The following is a 13,138-nucleotide window of genomic DNA, read 5'->3' as shown; positions in this document are numbered from 1 at the left end:
ATATAAAGTACAATAATATAATATTTTAATATAAAATTATTGTTATTGATGATAATATAATTGATAATAATATAGTTGTTTTTTTATAAAAAAACGTAGTAGTAGTAGTAAGTGTAGTACATTTATGTAGTAGTAGTAGTAGTAGTAGTAGTAGTAAGTGAGTTTTGATTATCTAACAATCAGTTAGAAATTAAATTGGTATCGGTCAATTCTGTATCTTTCTATATCTATATCTGTTTTGAGTCTTGTTCTTATTTTCAAATATGATATTGTTGCTGAATCTACAGCACAAGTGTTAAAATGCATTACAGGTGCTGATCATATAATTAAAATATCATCATAAAGATTATTTATTTCACTAATTCCATTCAAAAAGTGAAACTTGTATATTATATTCAGTCATTACACACAGATTGATATATTTCAAATTTAGTTTATTTCTTTTAATTTTGATGATTAGAATTTTATTTTAGTAGTTGGTTGTTGTTTTTGCAGTCGGAACTGACAATGAGACATGTCTTTCATGAACAGATTAGTTTGACACTCAACAGATCCTTTCTATTAAATAATTAGACAAAAGAATCACAAACTCCCGTTTGTAACTTGTGTCATTAACGAAATAACATCTGACTCATTTACTGATTATAAGCTTGTCCTAGCAACAGTAGGTGCAATTTAAGGGAGCAGCTATGCTAATGCTAAACCTTTTTACTGTTTTACTTGTGTGTATTTCAAGGCTAAACGTCCTTCAAGGTCAGAATTGATGAATCAGAGAATCAGTGGACTGGAGGAGTGATGCCTTCTAATGGACATGCTAATGTGTCCTTAATTGAGTTGTAGAGAGAAGTCTCTGTTGCACCTCTCACCAAAAATGAAAGCATCTCAGGAGAGCGATCAAGCAGCCGGTTTCTCCGAGGAATTCCTCTCAGAAATCATCGGTGGGACAAATCCGGTCGCAGGTTAACTAAGATGAATCAAGGCATTAGACCAAGTGAATGCTGTTGTATGCAGACAACAATGTTTCCAAGAAAATTTATGACGAAAACTGGATTTCATGAAAGATGAGGACAAAATGAAAAAGACCCACTATGATAATCATTTTAGTTCAATAAATGTAAATGTATTCATACTTACCGTATGTTGACATTTAAAGTTTTTTTTTTAAGTAAAAAAAAAAATGAGTTTGACATGAGTTAAAGGGCATTTTCATCAAATACAAAAACTATTATTTGGTAAAAACTAAAATGTAAAAAGTGTTTGGTTTATGTGTGAAGTGTAAAAAAGCACAGACTAAACTCCGCACAGAGCTTTGGGTGTGTAGTCTTCAGGTTATTCAGGTCTTTTCAAATCATGTCTTGTCTGTATTTTTGTCACATGACTCATTTCCCCTCTATATTGATTGCAAAAGCCCTGTTTTTCCTATGAATTTCATCACAATAAACATAGTATGTAGTCACTTTCTGAATCAGAAGATGTGTAGAGGCAGTTAATCATTTTTCCAGTCTATCTGATATTGCATTATATGTTCCCGTGTCTCTTTCCAACTATTATGAGATGAATGGATTCATATGACTCACTAAAATAAGCTCAAATATCAACAGATGTGTAATTGTGCATACCAAAGCGTTGAACCTTCATAACTAGTAGTAGCCTCAAGTTTGAACTTTCCTTGGCTTCTTTTTGGAATCGATTATGTGATTGATTGATATGCATTTAGCTTGATCCAATGACTCAAATACTCTTTATATGAGAGCAAACAAGCAAGCTTTTCACATCTACACACACCTTGAGGAGACTGAAGTATCTAGTTTCAGAGAAGATTTGGAAAGCGACCATGACAATGGCTCATTTCAGGTTCGGTAAAGGGACTAGAGACAGAATATCATCATGTTCCTTGCCAAGAGCACTAGGTGACTGAGTTGTTATGAAATTAGTGATGGATTTGTGGTTTCGTATTACCTCTGTGTGTCATCGCTGTTTGTTATGATCCTTCCGGGGAAGTTCCTGCCTTCTCAACATGTCATGGCATGATATTTATCGACTGTCTTTTTCTAGAGTGTTGAATGCTGTGGGAAAATTAATTTGGTTAGGTTATGTAGTATATTTTCTGCTCCTAGTATCTTAAGTAGGCACTTCCTCGCCAGAATGAGCATCAAAGTTAGTTAATGGCATTTAGTTTAATCTTTAATTTAGTCTAGCTTTGGAAGATTACCCAACAATTGGATCAAGATAACCCTGTCCTCCTAACTTCCATCTGAGTGTGACCTTTGACCTTCTCTTTGCACATACAAGAGCTCCAAGGCTGACCTACATTGTCATTGAGGGCTGGGTGTGAAATTGCAATTTTCCGCCTGGTTGATGCAGTAATTAGAAATTGATATAATTAGACAGCACTTAGGAGGAGGAGTTTACAAGAGAGGCCTTTTCCAAAAGGCACACTTTTAGCATCTGTTGCCACAGGACACTCATGGTCTAATGGTTAGAGAGTCTAACTTGTAACCTGAGGGTCAAGGGTTTGAGTCTCAGTGCCAGCAGCAGTGGAGGAAGTGAATGATCAGTGCACTCTTCCACCCTCAATACCATGACTGAGGTGAGACATTTAAGCAAGACACCGAACTCCCAACTGCTTCCCGGGCGCCACAGCAAAAATGGCTTCCCACTGCTCCAGGTGTTTGTGTTCACGCACAGTGTGTGTGTTCACTACTCTCTGCTGTGTGCGTTCACTTGGATGGGTTAAATGCATTGTATGAGACACCACGTCACTCACTCACTCACATAAAGGCATCCATGTTGGATGTTATGGTAACACTTTATTTTCAAGTGTCCTTGTTACACATTTTGCATGTACTTACTATTGTAATAACAATTAATTATGCGTAATTACAAGCAAGTAACCCTAAGCCTAACCCTAACCATAATTTAAGTACATGTAGTTAATTAACTGTACTCAGTACTTAAATGTATAATTACACTTTAACAAAGACACCTTAAAATAAATAACCAATGTTTTTTTTTTTTTTTTATCTTAAGGACCACTTTGAAAAACCTAATCCATGTCGTTCCCTTTGAATGAAAGTGCTATTAAATATCATTTTTGAAGTAATGCCTGTGTTTAATACAACTCGAATGCCTCTTTTTTTCTCTTCTTTTTCTTGGTAATGCAGCCAACAGTAGAAACCTTAGTGCCATTACCTGGACACCAGTTGATTCTTTGGTCATTTATTGTTTACGATAATTAACTTTGTTCCATTTATCTTATTTTCACTTGTTTTCCTGTCAGATTAGGGTTTGCATGTTTTATAAGTGTAATATTCAGAACTCCACAGCTCTATGACAACATAATATGTTAACGTGACTTCACTCTACAACTGCAGTTCTTTGTAGACTGGAATTTAAGTGCAGTTTCTTTTAGATTCATAAGTTAAAGCTTGTTATGGCACAAATGGACGTAAAGCACAATTTTGTTTGTCCTACCGAACTGAGGATCTGAAATATCTGGATTAAATGTCTTGGGGTGTTGCGGCCCTGCGGGTGTCCATTTGAGTCTCCCTTATTCTTGAAAGGATGGCAGGTTTCTGAGAAACTGGAACTGAAAATAAGTTGCCATTAGGGATGCTCATATTGACTGTTTAACCGTTAACTGACAGTAAAAATTATGACCGATTAATACTATCAGTTAAACGGTTTAAACGTTTATTTTAAGGTTCTTTTTTTTTTGTTTACTGCATGGTTTAAAAATAAAATAGCCTACTATATAGCTTATATTTATTAACTCACGGAGCACACAACCACATCCGTGACACATGCCTGACCATGCCTGACATTTGCAGACCTTGAAATGACCAGCCTGCAGTCCATATCTTTCACACATAGAAATATTTGGCACATCATAAAGAGGAAGATGTGACAAAGACGTAAGACAGTTGGGTAACTAGAAGCCTGTATTAGACAAGAATGGGACAACATTCCTATTCCTAAACTTGAGCAGCTTGTCTCCTCAGTCCCCAGACGTCTGCAGACTGTTATAAAAGAAGAGGGGATGCCACACAGTGATAAACATGGCCTTGTCCCAACTTTTTTGAGATGTTGATGCCATGAAATGTAAAATAATTTTTTCCTTAAAATGATAAATTTTCTTGGGTTTAAACATTTGATATGTCATCTATGTTGTATTCTGAATAAAATACTGAAATTTGAAACGTCCACATCATTGCATTCTGTTTTTATTCACAATTTGTACAGTGTCCCAACTTTTTTGGAATCGGGTTTGTAATTCAGATCTAAATTCGTGTCATTATGATTTACCTGCTACTTATTTTCGCAGTTATAGTTGACAGGCTAATCAGTTTAAGTTAAGTAATTGAAGTAAATGCTTATTTAATCTGTAATGTCTAATTATTTTTATTTTCATTACATTTCTAATTGTATCATTATTATTATGAAATAGCCAACTATGTGACATGATTTTATTTATGCATTTATTTAATCTGTAATGTGTCTAAAATATCCGAGCTACATGCTTTCTTATCTTTCATTCTTCCTTTTTCTTGCTTGCTTTCTTTCCTCTGTAATGTAATTTATTTTTATCACTTTTATCATTATTATTCTGAAACAGCTGACTGTTACATGCTTTATTTTATGTTTGTAGTTTTTTATTTCGATTTTACTTTCATCATTTTTTTTTTCTTTATTTAGTTATTTTGCTTTCATTTATTATCCTTTGCATATGACTGAGTAAACTCACCATTCAGGTTGATGCCATTATTAAAAAGATAAGTAGTTTATTTATTACATAATATTTAGCAAATCCAGTATTACAATACAACTATAGTCAATATGCATCATGTCTTTATCTGTGCCAGCTCTTTTTGTTTGGTCTGTACACAGTAGAGCCTGATCTGTACAGCTCTGTAGGGGCTTTTACCCTCCTTGCCTTGGCTGTTAAAGTCATTAAACCCACAAGACTCAAGTCACAGCAGGTGCCCTGAAAGACAAAGCAGATCAAGAAGTTTTTGTGTGTGTGATTGTGGATGGTTGTAGTGGTCTAGTGGCCAGCCAGTGTAATGCTGTTTTTGTTGTGATAAATGTGTTTAGCTCTAGGGCCAGTGGCCAGTGAATTTGTCACTGCCGTTTTGTTGTTAGGAGTAAGATTACATGTTGACCTTGTGAGGAAATTACAGGTTCTGTAATTGAGTATATATACTACATGACAAAATACAGAATGTGCCTTAGTTCAGAGATTCAAACCGGATAGATATGTGGACTGGTAATTAGTTTTTCATCTTAATATCTGACAGTGCCTCGTTTTATGACTATTGTGTCAAAACTTTGATTGAAAATTATTTTGATGTATTTTGTCAGGTATTGTGGAGGCCGCTTTCTCAGTGTGTTCTTGAATATCATGGTTCAGTTTAATGTCATTATTAACTCACCCATAAGATTTTCTTTCTTTTGAAAACAAAATAAATGTAAAATTATTTTCAATCTTCTTCCAAGCCTCAATTTTCTATACAACGAATGCATGCCATCAGGAATATTAAGCTCCAAAAGACATAAAAAAAGTGGTCCATCTGACTTGCAGGCTTTTTTCAAGTCTTCTGAAGACTTTTATTTTTCTTGTTTAAAAGTGAAAGAAAAATCATGTGTCGATGGAACAGTATTCAATCAGATTTAATCTACAATTTCACAGAACTAGACTACAGTTTTACAGAAACTGTCATATTTGTCATAAAAATTCATGTTCTTTATAACCATAGTATGATTTTGACAGTGTGATATTAAAATGAAAATTCAAGGCAGCTGTTTGAGCATGTCTAATTTACCCTCAGCCTCACACGTCTAACAAAAGATGGATAGACTGGTGCTACATCTTTCTATCCTTTCCTCTCTTACTTCCCAACATGCCATAATCAAGATTTATCAGTTCCGAGGCAGATGGTTTTCCAGGATGCCAGCCGCAGCCCCCCTCGTGCTGGATCCTGAGTCCTGGGCCGAGGTGTTTGTCTAGACTTGAGTTATCCAGCTCATCTAGGAATGACAGGCCCCTAACCTACCCTCCCCGTGCTCCTCCTTCACTGCATGTCCCAGAGGAATTAGGGTCATCCATCCTCAAGTACCCCTATGCAGCTGAGAGTAGCTCAACACATGGTAGAGCTTTTTGTAGAACTGCATTCTGTCTTGTTGGTTCCTCAAAATCTCCAAAAATCCATAGCAACAAAACAATGTCTTTTTTGCACCTCTGATAACATTGGCACAATGTCAGAGTCCTCTTTTATACAATGAAAGTCTGGAGTAATGAGACAAGGCCGTTTTTTAATTTAAACCACAAGACTTGAAAAGAATAGAAGGCCAGGAAAGACACGGTCTCTCGTTATCAGCTGGTTTGTGAATTGGCTGTAGCAAGTGGCGGGACACGTGTCCCTCTCTTTGTTTAGTTGGAGCCTGAATAGGCGCCTTGGATGGGACCTATTCATGGCTGGACATAAGGCTGCCTTTGAGAGCGGTGGCTTGCTGGCCCTCATTATCCTCATTGTTCATTCTATTACACCTCATTTTTTGCCCTGCTTCAACAGGGACTTTGGACAAAGCCTGCAGTGTGAGAGATGGAGCAGTTGAAGCAAAAACTGCAGAATTTTGAAGGCGACAGAATTAACACCTTAGTCTGTCGTAAGATCTCATTATCTCCCTACTATCACATATTATCTCCCTACTATCACATTAAAAGTATTGCAGAATCTGTGTTAGAATATTATATAAGACAGCCAAGTAATATAATCCAGTCTATGTTCCTCTCTATTTGATATGCTGTAGATGGAAGAACTTTGCCAGAGAAGTCAGCTATTGGGAGTCAGTGTTTATGTGACAGACTCGCTTTGTGATTGCTGGGTGGTCTTAGAAAGTTGTGTTTATGGCTTGTCTTGGTGGACTTGGATTGTGGGAAGGGTCACACATTATGAGGCTGGTGCAGATACCTTCAGACATCCATAATGTGATCAGCTTTTCTATTTGCTGATGTTTTGCATAATGTACTGCCCGAATACACACACAAATGACATTTAATTATGGATGTGTGTGTGAATGTATATATTAAAAATTGCTATATAAAAATATTTAAGAAAGTATAGTAGCATTTTTATAATCATTCTCCTTCTAGATTTTCATTTGTTCTGCTGTGATATAATTTTGTTCAGTGTGTGTGTGTGTGAGTACAGTGTATGTAAAGTTTGGGCACACCTTGCAGAATCTGTGAAAACGTGAATAATAATAATAATAATAATAAAAAAGATCATACTAAATGCATGTTATTTTTTATTTACTACTGTCCTGAGTAAGATATTTTACATAAAATATGTTTACATGTAGTCCACAAGACAAAAAATTGCTGAAATAATTAAAATAACCCCACTCAAAAGTTTGGGAACCCTTGGTTCTTAATACTGTGTTCTGTTACCTGATGATCCTCGACTGTTTTTCTGTTTTGTGATGGTTGTGCATGAGTCCCTTGTTTGTTCTGAACAGTTAAACTGAGAACTGTTCTTCAGAAAAATCTTTAAGGTCCTGTCCTCTTTTTGCATATTTGAACCCTTTCCAGCAGTGACTTTATGATTTTGAGATGCATCTTATCACAATGAGGACATTTGAGGAACTCAAACACAACTACTGAAAAAGATTCAAACATTCACTGATGCTCCAGAAGGAAACAAGATGCATTAACTTTTGAACACGATGAAGATGGCCAAATTTTTCTTATTTTGTTAAAATAGTATTTTTTTTCCATTTAGTTCTGCACTTCCTTAGCAACAAAAGATACAAGGGTCGTGCCGATAGACGATAGTATCGCGTATCGACGATAGTCAGAGATATCGACGATAGTCAAAGATATCGACATAAGCAGATTTATCTGTCGATAATCAAGATGATATTGGGCTCATTCTCCTATTAATGTATTGGATTATAATAATAATAACTATTATTATTTTTATTTTTATTAGGCTGCCTAGGCAAGGCAAGATTATTTATGTAGCACATTTCGTACACAATGGTAATTCAAACTTTCGAGCCCCACTGTATATGTACTGTATGTATGTACAGTCTGTATGTGTGTACGTATTTATGTATGTATATGTGACTGACACAAAATTTATAGATTTTATCAATTATACCTATGTAATAAAAATTGATAAAGTGCATCCAGCACTACTATATTGAACATTAAACTAAAGTCTACTTTCAGCTCTCTGTCTCTTTCTCTCTCCCGCTGTTTTCTTTGTGTGTCAGCAAAATATCTGTTGTTCTCACCGCCCAAATCGAGTTAACTCAGACTCAGCGTGTCGTCTCTTGACATAATGGCAGTTTTGTTCCTAACATCTCTCTGAGTGAATTTACATGTGTGACAGATTTCACATTCTTCCTGCCTACGTACTGAGGTCCATTACGTCGCCTGTGTAGGAGTCAAGGGCTGCCCTTAGACAAAGTGAACAATCTCCCTCTCCCTCCGTCCACCCACTCCTCGCCGTTTGACCAGAGGGACAGTCAGATCCAGGGCGGCAGCATACCAGATGTTGTTTCAGTAATGCTGCTGAAACGAGAGATGTGAGATACCTGCTGTGTGAAGCCTTGATTGTTATCCCCTACATGGATGACTACAGCACTGCCTTGGATGGGATCTGATGGCAGACTAACTTAAATGTCACTCGAGCCATTGCTGATCACGGCTATAGCAATCACACTTAGATTAGATGATGTCTGTCAATTGAAGAAGGTGAAATCAAGCTGGCATACAATCTGCAAGTCCTCCTATGTTTGTCAGGCACTGAAAAAAAGAGGAAAGGAAAGGAAGTGTGATTTTCATTTTTCTTTTTTTGTTATATAGTAAAATGGGTACAGACTTAGGATAACAGGCACCATGACATCCTTTGATTAATAGTGCACAGAACACTGGAGATACGTGCTGCATCCCAATTCTCCTACTTATACTATGGCCTAAAAGTATGTACTCTTTTTGTGTGTGTAGCAGAACAGTAAGGCAAGCTTTGGGACACATTACTCCATCATAACTGCGTCTTTAACAGATGCTATGTTTCTTAGTTACATACATCCTGTCACCATTTAAACTGCACTGTCAGTCATCTTGTCAAAGTTAACATTATCCATATTTAATTACATTTAATTTCCTACTGTATTGGAGAGAAATGAAGAGGCACGTTGATCTGCAAAAGGGTCTATCATTCCTCTGAGAACTCTGCTCATATGTTTACATAATTATGCATTTAAAAGTTGATGAGCAAATGTATCATTTATAAAGTTTGTTGTGTTGCTGCAGATGAAATATAACACGTATAACATTAAATAAATATATTTTTTAACAAGTTAGCTTTTAATTATTTTTTCACGCTAACCCTTTTCTCTACCTGTCTGTTGGTCACATATATCCACCATGTTTGTAGTTTTTTTAACACTTTTAATTAGGGGTGTAACGGTTCACAAAATTCACAGTTCGGTTCGATACGATACACTGATGTCACGGTTCGGTTCGGTTCGGTTCGATACGTTTTAGATACAGCAAAATGTAAAAACATCTCAACTTTTCAGAATGCCGCAAGCGCACCGCGGGTCATGTGACAAGAACCAACCAATCAGCTTCATCCTTTCCCGTAACAAGGTTGAGAGCTCAGCCAAGATGAAGGAACAGCTGATCATAGTTGTATATGGATTGCAATTTTGAAATAAATTTAGTAGCAGAGCTACTGCAAGCGATTTTTAGAGCTGCAAATCCATTTATCCTTCGCTGAAATTTCCGCGTCTCATGGAGAGAGCACGTCATTGTTGCTTAGCAAAGACAGACGCCTCATGAGCGCTTCTGCCCGAGCGCTTTGGAAAGGAGGAGAAAGACGTGCTTAGCGTTTTCCACGCGTTTTTAGGAGCGATATGTGAACGGCCCCTAAGGCGCTCGCTCACTCAGCACGCGCTGAAGGCTCGTTGCAAAATGTCTAATGCATTTAACAGACCAGAAATATAAGATCCTAAAATAACCAACAGGTCTGGTGTTTGGGTTGGATTCCCTGTAAGCTATAGTGTCTAAATGCTGCAGGGATAGTTTGCTGCGTGCATGTTTCTCCTTTTTTTCGTCTTTTCCCAGATAGTACTGACGCATATATCCCAGATATTCCCGCTGGTGTTTTTTTTTTTTTTGTATTCCCGCTGGTGTACCCTGTTGCAGATGCGACATACCGTTGTTTTTTTATCCACCACTCTCTTGCCATCACCATTATAGCTTAAAGGGAATCCAAAGTGCACCCAAACACCAGACCTGTTGGTTATTGGGGGATCTTCTCATTTCTAGTCTGTTAAACACATTGGCTATTTTGCAACGAGCCTTCAGCGTGTACTGAGTGAGCGAGCGCCTGCTGAGTAGCCTAACATAAACATATAAGTTGGTGTTTTTTTCTTCTTCGGGAGTGTCAGGGGCGTTGCCTGTTACGTTGTTTGGGTTATTGGGCTACCTTGTTGAACGCATATCATTATATTTCTATCTCTCTCTTTTTTTTTTTTTTTTTCCAAATATAATTAATTACTCCAACGAACCGTTCGGTATACATAATGCGTACCGCGTACCGAACCGAAAGCGTCGTACCGAACGGTTCAATACGAATACGCGTATCGTTACACCCCTACTTTTAATGCATGTTGAATCCTTGTCCACCGCGCGGTGTGTTGTGGGCAGCATTAGCCGTGAAGAGTCTGCATGGATCTGCACTTGGAATTTCTACCGGAAGCTATAAACTATCCGGGTACATTTGGAATACTCATTTCATCATACTACCATTTGGGACATATCAATTTAAATTTTGCTTGCTATTTATGACGGATAGTATGCGAATTGGGACGCAGCAACAGTATGTTCTCATTTGCTTGCTGATTGTCGTGTTACCATTTTGATCCTCCTTTTATACATACATACATCAGAGGATTTTTATAATCAGATCAGTGCTGAGGCTCACAGAAGATGGTTGTCACCCAATGAAATCCACAGAAGAAATGTAGCTGCCCAGATCAACAGGGGACACCCTAGTTGGCTGTTTTGTTTTGTCTGGAATTTGTGAATCATCCACTCACCTGCTCTTATAGGGGTTTTTACCTTAATATCATTCTTATTTTTATTTTTTATTATTGTAATTTATTACTTTTTTGCTTATTTTTTTTTATTTTTAAATAATTAATATTTTAACTTTGTTTTATTTCTGTTTACTTTTATTTTATTTGCTTATGATATATATATATATATATATATATATATATATATATATATATATATATATATAGATATATATATATATATATATATATATATATATATAGATATATATATATATAGATATATATATATATAGATATATATATATATAGATATATATATATAGATATATATATATATAGATATATATATATAGATATATATATATATAGATATATATATATATATATATATATAGATATATATATATATATATAGATATATATATATATATATATATATATATATATATATATGCATTATATGTTTGGATTTACATTTTATAATTTTATAGTTTCCTGTATTTATTTATATTTTTATTTTGCTTATATTACATTAAATATATTACATTTTATTTTTGGCCATGGTTAGGAATAAATCACTTTAGATCATTGTGAACCAGGCTCAAACTTGCATCACCCATGTGAGATCTCAGTGTGTCAGAACATGTGCATTAACCATTGGGCCACGCTTCACGCTGCTCAGAATGCGTCCATTTTCACTGTAGCAGCTGATGTGTCTGTTTGTGTGGGTGTGAAAATATGTGTTCTATGCTTTAAGCATACCATTTGTTTTTAATGTTTACAAGAATATGCATATTCTTACAGTATATGGAAAATTACTGTTCCCTGCTGAGCTGCATATAGAGAGCATCAGCCTGAGTTCCAGAAGTAAAAATCCCATTCATTTTCTCCTCAGAGGAAATGATTATTAACTATAACTTACAAGCTTTTCAAGACAGATCTGCTATGACTTACGAGGTTATTAACCCAGAAGGCTAATTCACCATGTGTTCCCTGTGGGTTTTAGAATGATGGTTCTGAGTAAATTAAGGTCTCATTACTTGAATAGATTTTGCCTTATTTTCTGCAACATAAATTGCACTGTCATTCCTCAAACATGCATTTTGAACCTTTTTCTTTTTGCTGGAAAAACATGATACTTTCTTTTTTTGTATGATCATCTACATTCTCACTTTCTTTCTAAATGTTCAGGCAGCATCTGGCTATACTGAACAATACGTTCACATTACCCACTCAGATTTCACACACTCTTTAAAATTTGCTTGTTTTGAATCATATAGATTCCAGATCCCTTTATTTTCAGTTAGCTCCTCAGAGAAGCTGTTGATCGCACACAGTCTTCAGGTAACAGAAGGCACGGCTCATCTGTCGGGCCTCGTGTTTTGGCTATGGTCTGCAGTATCTGTGTCCCTTCTCTGTGCTGTAAGGGGTTCAGGTATCACCCACACAATACACACAACAGGGCTGTATATCAGCATAGAAAGACGAGACAATTGTTTGCCCACTGCTCTCCAGGGCCTCTGGCAGCCGTCTGGAAGGTGCATTTACAAAAAAGCTAAGTAACTGAAACTGTGAAATGCTGATAAAATACTTAAAGTTGAAGTTCTATGTCATGATTGTTTGCACACAGGATTCATGAACACTCCACCATTGCCATTGGTCGGTCAAGCAGTTAGTCCCGCCTTTAGCTTATTCCATTGGTTAAGTCCAATGTTTCTGTTGTCAAGCTTTTTGTGAAACAAACAGAGCAATGACTATATCCGATTTTATTTAATTTTTTTTTTGATCTACTTACACCTTACATGGGCTTAACTAGAAAAATGCTTAACGTTGCTTGGTTCATTAGACAGTGTCATTGAAAGACCAAACTCTACACAGACCATTAATAAAGCATACTAGCCGATGTATAGAAAAGGAGATGAGTCTAGAATATGAACGCACTGAGCTGAACCTATTGACCGAAACATTTTCGATGTGATCGTTTCATCCTTCAAATAATTAATTAGTGCCGATTCTTCACGGCAGTCGTACAGCGATCCAT

At 36.2% G+C, this 13,138-nt stretch overlaps 1 protein-coding gene across 2 annotated transcripts in view; it reads left to right on the top strand.

Annotated features, from left to right (window-relative positions):
- Positions 1 to 13,138, top strand: part of LOC127946545 (protein TANC2) — a 133,007-nt gene that overhangs the window by 14,951 nt on the left and 104,918 nt on the right. The gene's annotated exons all lie outside the window — the stretch shown is intronic.

The sequence above is a fragment of the Carassius gibelio genome, chromosome A3 (genome assembly GCF_023724105.1).
Source record: "Carassius gibelio isolate Cgi1373 ecotype wild population from Czech Republic chromosome A3, carGib1.2-hapl.c, whole genome shotgun sequence".
Classification (NCBI taxonomy): Eukaryota; Metazoa; Chordata; class Actinopteri; order Cypriniformes; family Cyprinidae; genus Carassius; species Carassius gibelio.
This window is presented reverse-complemented; position numbering and strand designations above follow the sequence as displayed.